We start from the raw sequence: 15,139 nt of genomic DNA on the forward strand, positions 1-15,139 counted from the left end.
TAGCAATGGATCTTAGAGCGAAAAAATTCCCTTCTACTCAAAACTTCCAAACTATATTCATGCTATTATTTCAAATGACCTTCCGAGCGTGCTTGGGAAAGAGGTTTAATTAAAAATGTATAGAACAAATGCGTGATTGGGCAGCTCATCGTAAATATTCAATTTGACCAATCCTGATGTTCGATTCTTATTCTTTTACCTGGATTTCGAAAATTCCGATCGATGCTTGTCCTGCAGACCGCGAGGGTAGACGGACAGCGCTCAACATTTATCGACCGGACCCAAACCGCAGAGAAAACGCGACGCGTGAAAGATCGTTTGGACACCCGGCCTCTCCCGGAAGACGATGTAAAAAAAGTAAAGTAAAGCTATCCCTGACCAGGCCGTGAAGGCCCATAGGGTTGTGAGACGTTGAGGCTCCCACATTATCTAGACAATCGGCTCAAAGATGGCGGTAAGGTGATGGCAGAAATAAAAAACACGAAAAGGCCTACATTCTTTGCATGATGTGAATTCTTTTTGTGTGAACTGATGTTTCGTATAGGGTTTGAAACTCGGCATGGAGTTTGCCTGTCATGAGGTTACGCATGGGTTTCTTCTGATCCCTCCAATCAAATGCTAGAGCACTCACTGTTTTAAAATAAGCCACTGCCTCTTGCATGCGCATCCTTTCATATTCATTCTTTAAACAAGCGTCTTACTGGTCTATCACGAGGTAGCGTAGTTGGTTGAGGCACTACGCTACAAGACGGAAGGTCACAGGTTCGATTCCCAACGAGTTCAATTGATTTTTCAATTGACCTATAATCCTTCCAGCCGCACTATGGCCCTGGGGTCGACTCAGCCTATAACAGAAATAAGTACCAGGAATCTTCTTGGGGGTAAAGGGCAGCCGGCGCTTAAGGCTGACAACCTCACCACCATCTGTGGACCGATTGTCAAGAAAATGTGGGAGCCTCGATGTCTCACAACCCTATGGGCCTCCACGGCCTCTTACAGGGACAGCTTCACCTCATCTACTTGTCTACGCTACATAACCTGTGAATCTGAACATGCTTCGATAAAGAAAGTAAGAATTAACCAGCTTGAAGGGCGAAATGTATAGAGTTGAAGCGAGATGAAAACACGAGATCCCTCATTTCCATCACATGCGGACTCTTTCATCTCTCGGAGTTACTCTGGTGCACAGATGTACGAGGACGTCTCGAGAACATAAACCTCCTTCATTACAAAACAGTACCAGATTCTGTACACATCATGACGCACCGACGCATATGGCTGCCCAGTAAGTACCTTGAATAGAGTGGGCACCTTATTACGTGTGTATGTTTTGGCATATGACACTCGCCCACTATCTAATCTAATCTATTCCAATCTAACCTACCTACCTATGGCCGTACATACTCCCTTGGACCTCGGTCGATTTTTCAGTTTCTTAATCCCATACAGTCGGTAGAACTCTTTGGACGGGGGATCAGCCGTCGCAAGATCGCTACCTACACACACAACACAAACACGGAATAAACGCACACAGACATCCATGCCTTGAGTGGGATTCGAACCCACGATCCCTGAGTTCGAGCGGGCGAAGACGGTTCATACCTTAGACCGTGTGGCCACTCTGATCGGCATATGACTCTCCACCACATACAAATTATGTTACTTCAATTTTATTTTAAAAAGAACAGCAGTTAGGTTCGCACTTACAGACACCGCACACGTGAAAATCCACTTGGGCAAGTAATATTTTCAGATGACTGAATTGTCGGGGTGAGCATGATACGGGACCAAAAACGGTGCGCGCGCGCACACACAGAATCAAACCCGGTTATAACGTCAAGTAGGAGACAAGAGAAATTATGTCGTTATAAATGAGTGTCATGTTAACCGACGAAGGGCTGAAAGCAGATTCCAAGAAACAGCATCCTCCTACAGAATCATTTTGTACGATACCAAAATTCCCTTTAAATGTAAACTAGATCTTACAGAACGTACAAAAACGGCAACTTTACACATATACACATATTTTGTGAAGCCCGTTTGCTACTGAAGCTACCTTTTCCATATCCTTATAATAGAGAGTGAAGCCCACAGGGCTGTGAGACGTCTAGGCTCCCACATTTACTAAACAATCGGTTCACAGACGGCGGTGAGGCTGTCAGCCTTACGCGCCGACCGGCCGTCCTTTACCCCAGACGCTCATTTCGACTCCAGTCAGAGGACGAAGTCGATGATGACAAATGGTACGGCAAATTTTGACACAACCTGTAGGTTCCTGTAACATGGGCTGCCCAAACTGTGCGAAGTGTAAAAACAGCAGCAAAGATGGCCGTGACTCAAGANCTCCGAAACTGCGCGATAGTACGTACAGTACCCGGTTGAGTGTTCGTAACGACTTTAAAACTATCACTAGACATGCAAGTTGCACAAGATGTGTTATTCTTAACATGAATTAACAATCTAATATGGGAGTGTAAAGTTTAGAGCATTAAGCAATATGGCTGACCATGAACTCGGGCCTCAAATTAGCGACTCAAGACACACATCACTCTTCACAGGGATACCTTGTCGGATTACAACAGACCTTCATGTGTTCTCGCAGTAACATCCGTTGTCATGGAGACGGGTGTGTCCTTTATCAGAGTGCGGTAGCTTCTGTTCAAACAGATCTGGGTGCACATTCTCAAAAGCGGAGCGAATTCCTACCCCCTGAGGGGATACCGGGGTTTGTTCCCTTTACGAATGTAATGAACTGTACTGAAGAGGACGTAGGATCGTGTCCAGACTTCCCACACCCGAAGGCAGAAGATAGGAGACAGTCTACGAACAAAGAAAGGGATATCTAGGCCAAGGGGGACTAAGTAACAAAGGAACTGACAAAATTACATAATGAGGCGATCTACAATCTGCATCACTTGATATACTTCCGACAGAGGACTTCTCCTTCCCCTGCGTTCCCGAAATGTCACCGGCCTCAGACACCGCAACAACACACAATGACCGAACCCCACAGTGACTGAGTCCACCACAAATCCCACTTGACCAGACCCGGGATCGAACCCGGGCCGCCGCGGTGGGAAGCCAGCAACTAACCGCTTGAGCTATGGCGCGGCCGTCCTATAACTTACTGACTCACTCACGAAGACTAGCTAGTTTTGTTTATAACATCTCGGCATGTACAGCACAGAAAACATCGTTCCTCTGTTGCTGCTAAAGGGCAGCTGCCCAGTAACGGCTGTTGTACCGTTGCCTAGCAATGCGTCTACATGCCACAATACGGGTGGTATCGGAAAGTTCCAGGACTATTACTGTTTTAATTGCCTCGGTGAAATAAGATGAGTGGGGACGCCATTGTCACACTTTCAGAAGCCAATTGCATCAGTCTGCCACGTGACATCGCGCTGTGAACACGCACTCCTTTTAAAAGAGTGCTTTTTCGAATTTTGTGTTTCGTTTTGTCTGCGATGGATGGAAAAATCGAGCAACGTGTCTGCATCAAGATTTGCGTGAAGCTCGGCAAATCCGCTTCGGAAACACCTGGAGACCATTCTTGAAGCCGAACATCGGTTTTCGATTGGTATTCACGTTTCAAGGCCGGCCAAATGTCAGTTGAAGATGAGGAACGTTCAGGGCGACCAAGCACCAGAAAAACGTCAGAAAATGTCGAAAAAATTCAAGATTGTTCAACGTGAATTTGTTCCTCCTCACACTACGGCCAAATCTGACCGTTATTATGACGTTTTGATACGCTTCAGAGAAAATGTGCTACGAAACAGACCGGAACTTTGGCGCAACCACAACTGGCTCCTTTATCACGACAACGCGCCCGCCCACATGTCCCTGAAAACCTCAGAGTTTGTGACTAACAACACGGTTATCGTTCCCCATTCTCTCCACTCGCCGGACTTAGCACCCCGTGCTTTCGCTTTGTTTCCCAAATTGAAAATGAAGCTAAAGGGGCGACGTTTTCAAACAGTGTCTGGCATCCAAAGGGAATTGCAAACGGTACTCGACAGCGTTAAGGGAAATGACTTCCACGATCGCTGTACAGCTTCCCAAGTAGACTATTTTAAAGGATGGCAGCCAAAATTGATCAAGTTAAGCCAGCATTTCTTTTTTTGACCTAGTCCTGGAACTTTCCGATAAACTTCGTATGTACAGTCTTTAGTGCAGCTTTCCGTGCGGTTCCTGATCCAACCACTCCTCCTCTCATGCCCTTCCTCCACTACTAGGAATGTTTCAATCTCACAAGGACCATCGTCAAAACTGTATGTTGTTGCATGTAAACTGATATTGTTGGCACACTGCTCATGCGCTGCCCACAAAACGAATTACTTTTATTGTGCTCATAATTTAAAAACTCAAGAAGTCAAAGGGTTACGAATTAAAAACCAGAAGGTCGTGTGTTGCGGAGTTTCTCTTAATGTAGCGTACTTGTTTGTTGCGGGTGCGTGGCTGTTCACGTCATGATACCTGCGGTTGCGTCTCTTGTCTGTGTGAGGACTGCCGGAATCCATACTTTATTACAGTAAACCCTCGAAAACCCAGTTACAATTAATCCGGAGAGTAATATGAAAAATTATGTTCACTGCTGAGTGCATACTATAAAAGACACGTGACGTTTAGGATGGCTGATGAATCACTTGTCTATCCAGACGAAACGTGGCAGTTTCTTCAAACCTGCATTATTACGTTCAAAAACAAGTACAAACTCGGGACCTTCTGTTGATGTTTAATGTACTGTATATTAAATAAATGCTCTAACTCTATGGATATGAGCCCTTCTTGAGAAGCCGCCAGTTATGAAGCTACTCAAGAACTTCCCAACATTTTATTGAACCCGAAGGTTCATCACCGTGTTCACAAGAGCCCTCAACTGGTCCCCATCCTGAGCCAGATCGATCCAGTCCATACCACCGCATCCTATCTCTCTAACATCCATCTACCCACGTCTTGGTCCACCTAGTGATGTCTTTCCTTCTTGCTTTCCCACCAATATCCTATATGCATCCCTTCTCCCCATTTGTGCTACATGCCCTGTCCATCTCATCCTCCTTGACTTCATCATTCTAATCATATCTGGCGAAGAGTACAAGCTATGAAGCTCCTCATTATGTAGTTTTCTTCAACCTCCCGTCATTTCATATCTCCTCGGTCCAAATATTCTCAACACCCTGTTTTCAAACACCCTCAGTCTATGTTTCTCCCTTAATGTCACAGACTATGTTTCACACCCATACAGAACCACAGGCAGGTAACGTTTTCTGCATATTCCAGTTTTTGCCGGTCACGGTAGCCGAGCGGTCTAAGGCATGCACTGTCTTCGCTCGCTTGGAAACCGGGATCGTGTGTTCGAATCCCACTAAGGGCATGGATGATTAGTTTGTGTCTGTGCGTCTTTCTGTTTGTGTACAGGTAAAGGCCTTGAGACGAGCTGATCACCCGCCCAAGGGGTTCTACCGAATGTGTAAGATCTAGAAAAACAGAAGTGAACGGAGAAGTTCATGGAGGTAGGCCTAGACCCCTGGGGCTGTAGTGCCAAGGGGAAAAAAATATTCAAATTTTTATGTTTTTTGGACAGCAGACAACACCACAAAACGTTCTGGAATGAATGGTAGCAAGCATTACTGAATTCAATCTCCTCTTAATTTCCTCCTTAATCAAATTTTTATTTGCTTTATTCTTCCCCAAACATCTGAACAGTGCTGCATTTTCAAAAGATCTGTTAGCTATCTTTATGTAAATAAAGGCTCTACAGTGATATTTTTTATTTATTTTCATCAGCACTACTTAAATCATTAAATTTTTCATTTACTTGTGTTCTAAGTTTTTTGTCTTTTAGGGCTACCTTATTCTTCACTAATCCAGATTATCACTGAATTCGGATGATCTCCCCACCCCCAGTTACTCCAGATTACCGAAGCTTTACTGTACCTGCTACTTTTGGTGCTTGTGAATGGAACGCGCTACGAAGCAAGAACTGTTTACTGACTCACATTTAGCTTCAAATGGATGTGCACATCGGGTGACACCATTTATATCTTCTATAAACCAGCTGTAATTATAATTATGTGAACTGAATTGATTTTGTTTAGGAGAGGGTGAAATGGCGGACATCTATAGGACGTTTATGAAATATTCTATTAAATAACAGTGGTCGGTGAAGGAGACTATGGAACATGGATGGAGTTCGTTAGTAACCAGGGTCGCTGGGGATGGAACTGGCTACGAAATGTATAGCAACAGGCTTTCAGCGGTGTTGAGATATTTAGCTCTGTAAATTGCGAGAGAACATTTATTTTGCCTCCCGTCTTGTATGAACTGCGAAATCTGTAGCGTCTTAATTCGAGAGAACATGCCTGAACTTTAAACGTTCCGAGGGAAGTTTCAGACCAAGGAGGTATGAAACTGCTGGGAAATTCAGGATAACACCCGTAAAGGCTGCTAGTAGCTAACTCTACAACGTCGAACAGTAGGACGATTGATGAAAAGGATACGGAATCGAACGATCGTGGATAATTGAGATATTCTGGCATTTACCTAGAGGGACTCAGAGACAAAGTACGAATAACCTGTGAGCGACAGTTACAGTTCGTCAAGCGGCCTCCGTAGTCTAGAGGTAACGTTCCCACCTCATGACTCGTGGTACGCGGGTTCAAACCCGGCGGAGGTCGTGGAATCTTTAAGGGCGGAAAAATTCAGGGAACAAGTCCTCCGGGAGGGACTTTAAGCCGTGGGTCCCGTGTCGTAGCTTTACGGCACGTAAAAGAACCTCATATCTCCAAAGGAGGTCACTGAGCTAAATTCAAGGACATTTCCCGCCCAACAGTAGTCTCTAACGCCTCTGACAGATGTGGGAAGCATTATAGATACCGCCAAGCCTGTAGAGGCGAACTCGCTGGCTCGGTCGGGACTGATGGTACGCACCAATATCGGTAGGGTATAGAGACTAGTAGAATATCATAGAGGGAAGCACAATGGACCAATACTGGTCTCAGTGCATGGGGAAACCCACCCTCTCCAATAACTAACTAACTACAGTTGGTCAGATATGCAGCTCATATGGGGGAACCAAGAAACTTGTCAATTCGGAACACGGGGAAGCAGCATTAGATGGATCTGACGTGATGGGGGATGTATAGGAACTGGCATTAACGTGTTGAAGGCTCGGTTTCCAGTACGGGAGACTTAGTATCAATCGCATGCAGAGTCAATAAAGAAACAGCACTGATGCAAAAGAAACTAATAACTTTTAAGGGGTGTGCAGTGAAGTGGGAGTGAGCGAGGAGATGTTTAAGAATCACGAAACGGATTTTGGTCACCCCAACCATTACGTCATCTAGATCATTCAGTGAAATCAACATGGACGGCCACATGGCTGGGCAGTTTGATTATGGAGGTGAGGTGGGTAGAGAAAGACCTTCAATCCGAGCAGTTGGAACAAGAGCGGTCCATGTCTCAGCACTGCATAATTTGATATACGAACATACGGTTAACCACCGCTGAAATCCATGGTCTCCTTCATCCAGCTCAAACCAATTTTGGATATTTTGTTTGGCGAGTTCAGTCTCTCCAGCTGCCCTCAACACAGTCCGAAAGTCCTCTTTCTCCTAGATCCCATGTGTCTTTTAAAATATGTACTAAAGAGTAAACAGAATTTTTCATTGTTCATATTTTGATCCGGATTACCTATAACCGGACTGACGAGTGGTTACTGCACTCTCATCAAGGTGAAATTTGAGAGGTACGGTCGGTTTTTAAACTAAGATTAACGGACATATATGTAACGGGTGCCTGTTGAAATGCAAGACCAGGACTGACTTTAGATAGGAACAGCCTGGACTCGACACTGAACTCATATGGAAAATTCCTTCTTTGCAGCCACGTTCAGACTGTCTTTGGGGTACAACTAAATGGTTAACGCGGGAAAAGCGACCGGAATGTGAAACTGCCCCTCATATCCTTATGCCACTGATGGCGAGAATGCATGAAGTCTTTATGACCGTGTCTTGCACACAGACGAACTTACATAACGTGGTGCTTCAGCACAGGCGCAAATTCACCTTCCAGAAACTGCGTAACACAGCTCAAACTGTACTCAAAGAATCTATTCCTGTCATTCCACAAATCTGCCTCAACACACAGAACTACAGGCCCACACTCTTGTCTAATATGTTGAAGGTCAGTGTGGCGAAAAGATTCTTTGTCCTGTATTTGGGAGGTACGCGGTTACAACACCGGATATAATGACAAGAATTTTGTAGATTCCCTCAACCTCCGCAGGAACTTCCCACGACTGTCGCACATCCAATCATTACTTTCACGCGTCTGTCGATCTTACCTAACGTCTCCAGTTGTAGCAGGGCAGGTACGATAACCAATAAATCGGTCACAGAAGAGACATACGGAACGTTTTTTGACGTCATGACGATAACTGCACGGATATCGCAGTGGTGCACTTTACATTCGGGACGACCGTGACGCGAAATGTGCCACTAAACCTAATACAAAGCTAGCTATCCCTGTAACAAGCCGTGGAGGCCCGCACGCTTGTGAGACGTCGAGGTTCCCACATTTTCTAAACAATCGACTCACAGACTGCGGTGAGGCTAAGTAAAGCTCTCCATGTAGCAAGTCGCGGACGTCCGCAGGGCTGTGAGACGTCGAGGCTCCCACATTTTCTAAACAATCGACTCAAAGACGGCGGTGAGGTTAAGTAAAGCTACCCCTGTAACAAGCCGTGGAGGCCCGCACGCTTGTGAGACGTCGAGGTTCCCACATTTTCTAAACAATCGACTCACAGACTGCGGTGAGGCTAAGTAAAGCTCTCCATGTAGCAAGTCGCGGACGTCCGCAGGGCTGTGGGACTTCGAGGCTCCCACATTTTCTAGAAAATCGGTTCAGAGATGGCGGTGAGGTTAAGTAAAGCTTTGCCTGTAACAAGCTGTGGAGACTCGCAGGGTTGTGAGTTGTTATTTTTGTTCACGCTCCTCTTTCTCTTCAGGCATCTTGAATTAACCATTTAAGCCCGGTGGTTACTATATGAACCATATGCTTTAACATGTGAAATCTCTGCATTCTGCACAAACTGTGTACTCGTGTGTTTCACGTGGCAAAAAAAGAAAGTAAAAAAGAAAGTAAAGCTATCCCTATACCAGGCCGTGAAGGCCCATAGGGTTGTGAGACGTTGAGGGTCCCACATTATCTATACAATCGGCTCAAAGACGGCGGTAAGGTTGTCAGCCTTACGCGTCGGCCGCGCTTTACTCCCCAGGAAAATTAATTAATTCCTGGTACTCATTTCTGTTAGAGCCTGAGTCGACCCCAGGGCCCATAGTGCGGCTTGGAGGATTAGATAAAATGAAAAATATCCAATTACCTCATCGGGACTTGAACCCGCGACCTTCTGCCTTGTAGCATAGCCCCGCAACCAACTATACTACCGCGTGCCCCCGTGTTTCACGTGGTTCTCACAATAAATAGCGACTCTTTCCCTCAAGAGCATTAACAGGTTGGTCTAAGAAGTGATGTGTTTCCTTTGAGGTACGAACTGTGTGTCTATATTATTTACAACAATTTCTGCCTAAGTTACATCGAGTGGAACAACCTGGGATACAGCAGAAGGAACCCAGTGCCTGGGAGTATAACCGGGCCACCCTGTTCCTGGGGATATAAATACAGGTACCTGGCCTTCCAAGTTCGGAGCGTCTCTTATGGCGACAGACCCATCCTCTCGTGAGAGGATGTTAAATAAGGACTATAACAGCAAGCATTCAGTTGGAAAAAGAAATCGCCGGTCGTGATTCTCAAGCGGCTTGTCGCCAAGATGGACTGGCGGTAAACCGCCAGTCGTAAAGTAACTATGATTCTGATTCTGTCTGTAAAGAGTAAACCCCTCTGGCCTATTCGGTTTTCGACTAGCTTCTGAAGTATACGTATTGAAGGGAAACCAGAGTAGCTTTTTAAGTAACAGAAATCTTTTAGACATNATGACGTTTGTGTACTGAAAAGTAGGCCTACTGACATAGTTACAGTACAAACATGACAAGTTACGTTACAAGGAAACGGAAACCAAAGCGGTCACGGTGCATCATTAGGAAAATCCCATTCTCCAGTGCGTCTGTCGATGACGCCGCGGAGAGCGTCCACTTACTGCGTCCATGGAGACTCGGAATAAGGAAGTGAAGAAAGCAGTGGCTCATACAGTTATCAGCTGCCTGATGATGAGTTGGGACTCGTACGCATCAGCAGCACAATAGTGACAATTGTAGCAATGTACTGTGTGACCGCGGAGTGTTTATGAACGCGGCAGCGCTCACAGGAGCAAAACACGATCAACTCCATAAACATTCTACAGCGCCGAGGAGTTTCTGCAAGTCTCTACACACAACAAGCGCGACATGACGCAGTCACTGAGAAGCTAACAGTCGCTCAGCTAGTCAAGAAATTCACGGAACAAGAAAGTTCGTTACTTTTTTCAGAACAGCCGCCTCTAGACCCTGTCCTGAGCCAGACAACACAGAACCCATTTCGTTCATGAATCATCATTTTAATATTGTGCTGCATATACCCATTGCTAGGCAACGACTCAATATACACGTTCCAGTGAACACATCAATAGGAAATGTGTTCTCGGTGGAACCGTCGTACAACTCATTGCTAGGTAACACAATACTCGACAAGAGAAGGCGGTGTTTTTCATGGGGTCAGACCCGAGGCTTTATACCGAGAGTTTGTAGCTAGGGAGGATTACATAACTGGAATTGGGAGTTCAGAAGCTGTAAGAGAATGTGGATGAACGAGACTGAAGAGAATGTGAATACAATGGAGTACAACGGCGTACAACAGGAGTATGGAAATGAGTACTGAATCAGTTGTCGATAGGCAATAGCCAAAGGAAGATAGTCGTTGAAGAAGAATTAGAAGTCAGCCTGTGAAGACTTAGTGAGTGATTAGAAGATTTAGTCACAGTGAGATTATTTTAATTCCTTTATCAGGGGACGACTAGTGACGACTGAGAATCCTAGTGCGTGTGTAACGGTGAACTGCAAATTCTGTAAATCATCAATAGCGCTATAGTTGCCTGTAGTTCTGAGTGGTGCGTATAAGGTGTCAATAAATCCAATCATCAAGTCCAGAACCAGTTATTATTAGTCACGGAGCCATAAACACGTGGCAATATTATCCTCCCCTCCAAGCCTAGGTCTTCCAAATGGTATCTTGCCTTCAGATCTTCGGACTAAAATTTTATATGCATTTCTAATCTCTCCACAGGCGCTACATTCGTCGACAATTTCATAATCTTCAAACTGGTAACTCGAATAACATCTGGCGTAACTCTGCAAGTTATGAAGTTATGTAAATATGACAGTTCCTCAAGGCCCCAGCTCGAGTACCACTGCTCTACAAAGTAGATACGTGGCGTTTCTTTTCACCCTAATCTTTGCTTTCAATAAATCCATTCAGCAATCCAAATCCCGTCTATAATCACTAAAACACGTGACAATACCAATCATTAAACAATACTTATCAACAGCGTCACATATTTTGTGATAACAGACGACGTTTGGATTAGTAACTCGATTTATTGACTACTTATACATATCACTCGCAAGTACAAGTAATTATAACTCTATCGCTAATCTCCACACTTTACAAACCACTAGAGCATACGATAAGTCTTCTCAGTTTGCTTTCACTAGTCGTTTCCTGGTAACGGATCTCAAGAATGAGGATTCTTCAGCTTCTGTGTTCACGTCGTTACTGACCAGCGAATATCCCACAACTGAACTGAACTGACTCTTTAAAACTCGTCTCGCTTATAACCTCCTGGCATGGATCACGTATAAAGCACATCTCTTCCACTGTTAAAGACCGACTGTTGCATTACTAAGACTCTGCTGCCTAGCAATGGGAACGTGTAAACCAAGCCGTTGCGTAGCAACCGTCGTGGACTACAGAAAACACAGTTATATTGTTGACTGTGTGCATGATGCGGGCATTACCTAGGTGTTTACAGAGTTCCCGCTCGGCAACGGGTGTACACGCCACATTGTTTACAAATGCACGAAACTAAACACTCGATATCTTACATTCTGAGGATTATAATTAATTCAGTTTTTACTATATAACACTCCACACATCCACACAATGCACGGACCACAAAACAGTCAACATTAAACGACTTCGCTGCATGGTGCTGAATGAATTTCCTAGGTTAACATCACATGACTTCGCTGCATGGTGCTGAATGAATTTCCTAGGTTAACATCACATGACTTCGCTGCATGGTGCTGAATGAATTTCCTAGGTTAACATCACATGACTTCGCTGCATGGTGCTGAATGAATTTCACAGGCTCTAAAGAGCCGAGGGTGTATCCAGCAACTGTGGAGAAACTGAGGGAAACTGCGGAAAACTCCAATGAGGATAACCGTTCAAATCGAAGCCGGGACATTCTGAATACAAAACATCAATCGTATCCACCCAACCCTGGCGCGGGTGAATTTGGTCGTAAACTTCCATTTCTTTGCAGCATTTTTGGTCTCACTGTGTCGACGAATGACACATTCAGAAGAACACGACGAAAGTTGTCCCTGTACCTAGATACGCACTAAGCCAAGAAGGCGTATGGGAGAGTGGATGCTGAGATCCATACATTCTTGACCTCGGCACTAGTTGGAGATGAGTGGTCAGCTTCACGTCCCAGCCGCTTTACTCCCTGGGAAAGAGCCGCTGGTACTCATTGGATAGGTGGCTGGGTGGGCCCCAGATCTGGTCTGTACGACGTGGAGAAGAGAAAAATCTCGTCCCTACCGAGACTGGAAGTCCGACCCCTCCGCCGTCCAGCCCCTGGCCAGTCGCTATAACAACTGAGTTGACGCGGCTCCGTTACATTATGTTCATCTCTGGAGAAATTAGAAGGGAGAAAATTTTTGTATCTCCGACTTCCGAGACAAGGGAGAATTCAATGACGACGGTTTTGCAACATTTCTGTAAACTTTGCAGCTACATTTGGAAGGGGTTTTCAGCTTACACAGATATCCCTCGCATCTGCCAGCGTACCGCGCGGTTGAAGCTGTGACTGGATGAACTGAAGGCAAAGATACTAAACAACAGGGCCCGTCATTATTCCTGAAAAAGAAAACTGAAAAGTTTGGCGAAACATCGAAAAACCCTCAATATTCGACACAACCTAGTCCCGAAGGCCGAATCTGCACAGCAAGNCTGACTGGATGAACTGAAGGCAGAGCTACTAAACAACAGGGTCCGTCATTATTCCTGAAAAAGAAATCTGAAAAGTTTGCCGAAACATCGAAAAACCCTCAATATTCGACGCAATATAGTCCCGAAGGCCGAATCTGCAGAGTAAGCTCGCAAAGAGTGAAATTTATTTTTCTGAAATATAAAATATATCGACCATACAAAGCGATTCACTTAGTCGAGCTCGGTACGTTAACAGCATGAGGCTCGGTACAACACTGGACTGAATATGAATTCCGGGCAGTGGGTCTCACAGGGGCCGCGAGACGAGTCTTCATCCAGTCGAAATTCTTGTCCCGTTAATACTTAACGGCGCATATATTTCATAATCCATTAATCCATTCTGGATGGCTCAGTTGGTATAGCGACGGGCTGGACGGCCGAGGAACCGGGGATCGATTCCCAAAAGGAGTAGGATTCCGTATTTGTCTTCTCTACAACGTCTAAACAGCCAGCCTCCTATCCAACGGGTACTCGGAGTTAATGAACCAGGATTCACATTCACCTCGCATCGAGGTTAAGAATGCGCGAAGTTACACATCTTCATCGAGCGGTGCTTAATTAAGTACACGGAAAGCTTTGCGGCAGGACTCCTTAGATGGGTGCCCGGGTATTCGCAGGATCCATGTTAGCGATGCGATCGGCAACCGAAAGCACGATTCCGCTACATGCTTACTTTCGTGGGGTGAGATTGAGCCCACTTGTACGTCGGCAACTAATTGGCCTCTTGTAGCAGCACCGCGTGATATACGAGTACGGAGCACCTGGTTGAATGAGAACTGACAGGGGAAACCGGAATTACTCGTAGAAAACCTGCCCAGTGCCACTTTGTCCACCACAAATCCCACATGACCTGACCTCGGATAGAACCTGGGCCGCCGCGCCGCACCATCTAACCGCCTAGGCTATGGCGCGTCGCGGCTGTCAGACTATCTACTGTACTTGGAGCCAGTAAGGTGGACAAGCTCTGGGTTGGACGGCCAGGGCTCAAATCTGGGCAAGACCATTAATTTCCTTTTCCCAACACGTCCATACATCGGCGACCACCCAGTCTCATCTACAACAGGTGCCGGAGGTGGTCATCATCCAGGGGACGTGAAGGTGACAAACCAGCCCCACGTCTAGAATGTGTAGGAGTGAAGAGTCTTTGTCTTCTGGGATACAGCACCATGAAGATATGCTTGCTGCCTGTTTCCCGCTGGTTTCCAACCTGAAGATGCAGGTGACACGTTCCTCCGAAACGTCGTCTGGCCTTCGATGGAATATACAGCGCCATATCCCTGACGACAGGACGAACCTCAAATACTGCATGTGTAATAGTGTACATTCTTTCCTTGGCCCTAGTATAACAACATTACTGCAATGTTCCCTGTTCCAATCTCCGTACTTGAACACACGGTAACTGGTGGGGAAAGGCAGTGGAAGGGTTCGAACTAGAACTGTATACACGGATTAGAAATAACAGATTTACTGAATGAACACAGTGACATCCTAGACACTTAACACAGCCTTCGTACTAGAAGATTAATTTAATTGGCGCGGTTTCAAAATCCAAGACTACAAATGAATGGATTCTATTCTTCCACCTCATCACTTTAGATAAATGGGTTGGTGCCGTATGCCACTGTTGCAGATCGTGAAAACAGGATGACCACTTTTTCATCTCATTCAATTCGCTAGAGCAAGATGGATGATGATGATGCAGGCCTTCAAACTGCTGCAGAGCGCCCGAGGCAGCCAAGTTGATTCACCAGACAAACTGGCACCTGGGAGACCACCAACTGGATGTCGTGACCAAGCCGCATTCTTCGGGCCGGCAAACACTGCAAAGTGGTTAAACCGCCTCCAGTCAGTTCCTAACAGATCTGCGTGAATC

The sequence above is a fragment of the Cryptotermes secundus genome, unplaced genomic scaffold, assembly GCF_002891405.2.
Source record: "Cryptotermes secundus unplaced genomic scaffold, Csec_1.0 scaffold391, whole genome shotgun sequence".
In the NCBI taxonomy this organism is placed as follows: Eukaryota; Metazoa; Arthropoda; class Insecta; order Blattodea; family Kalotermitidae; genus Cryptotermes; species Cryptotermes secundus.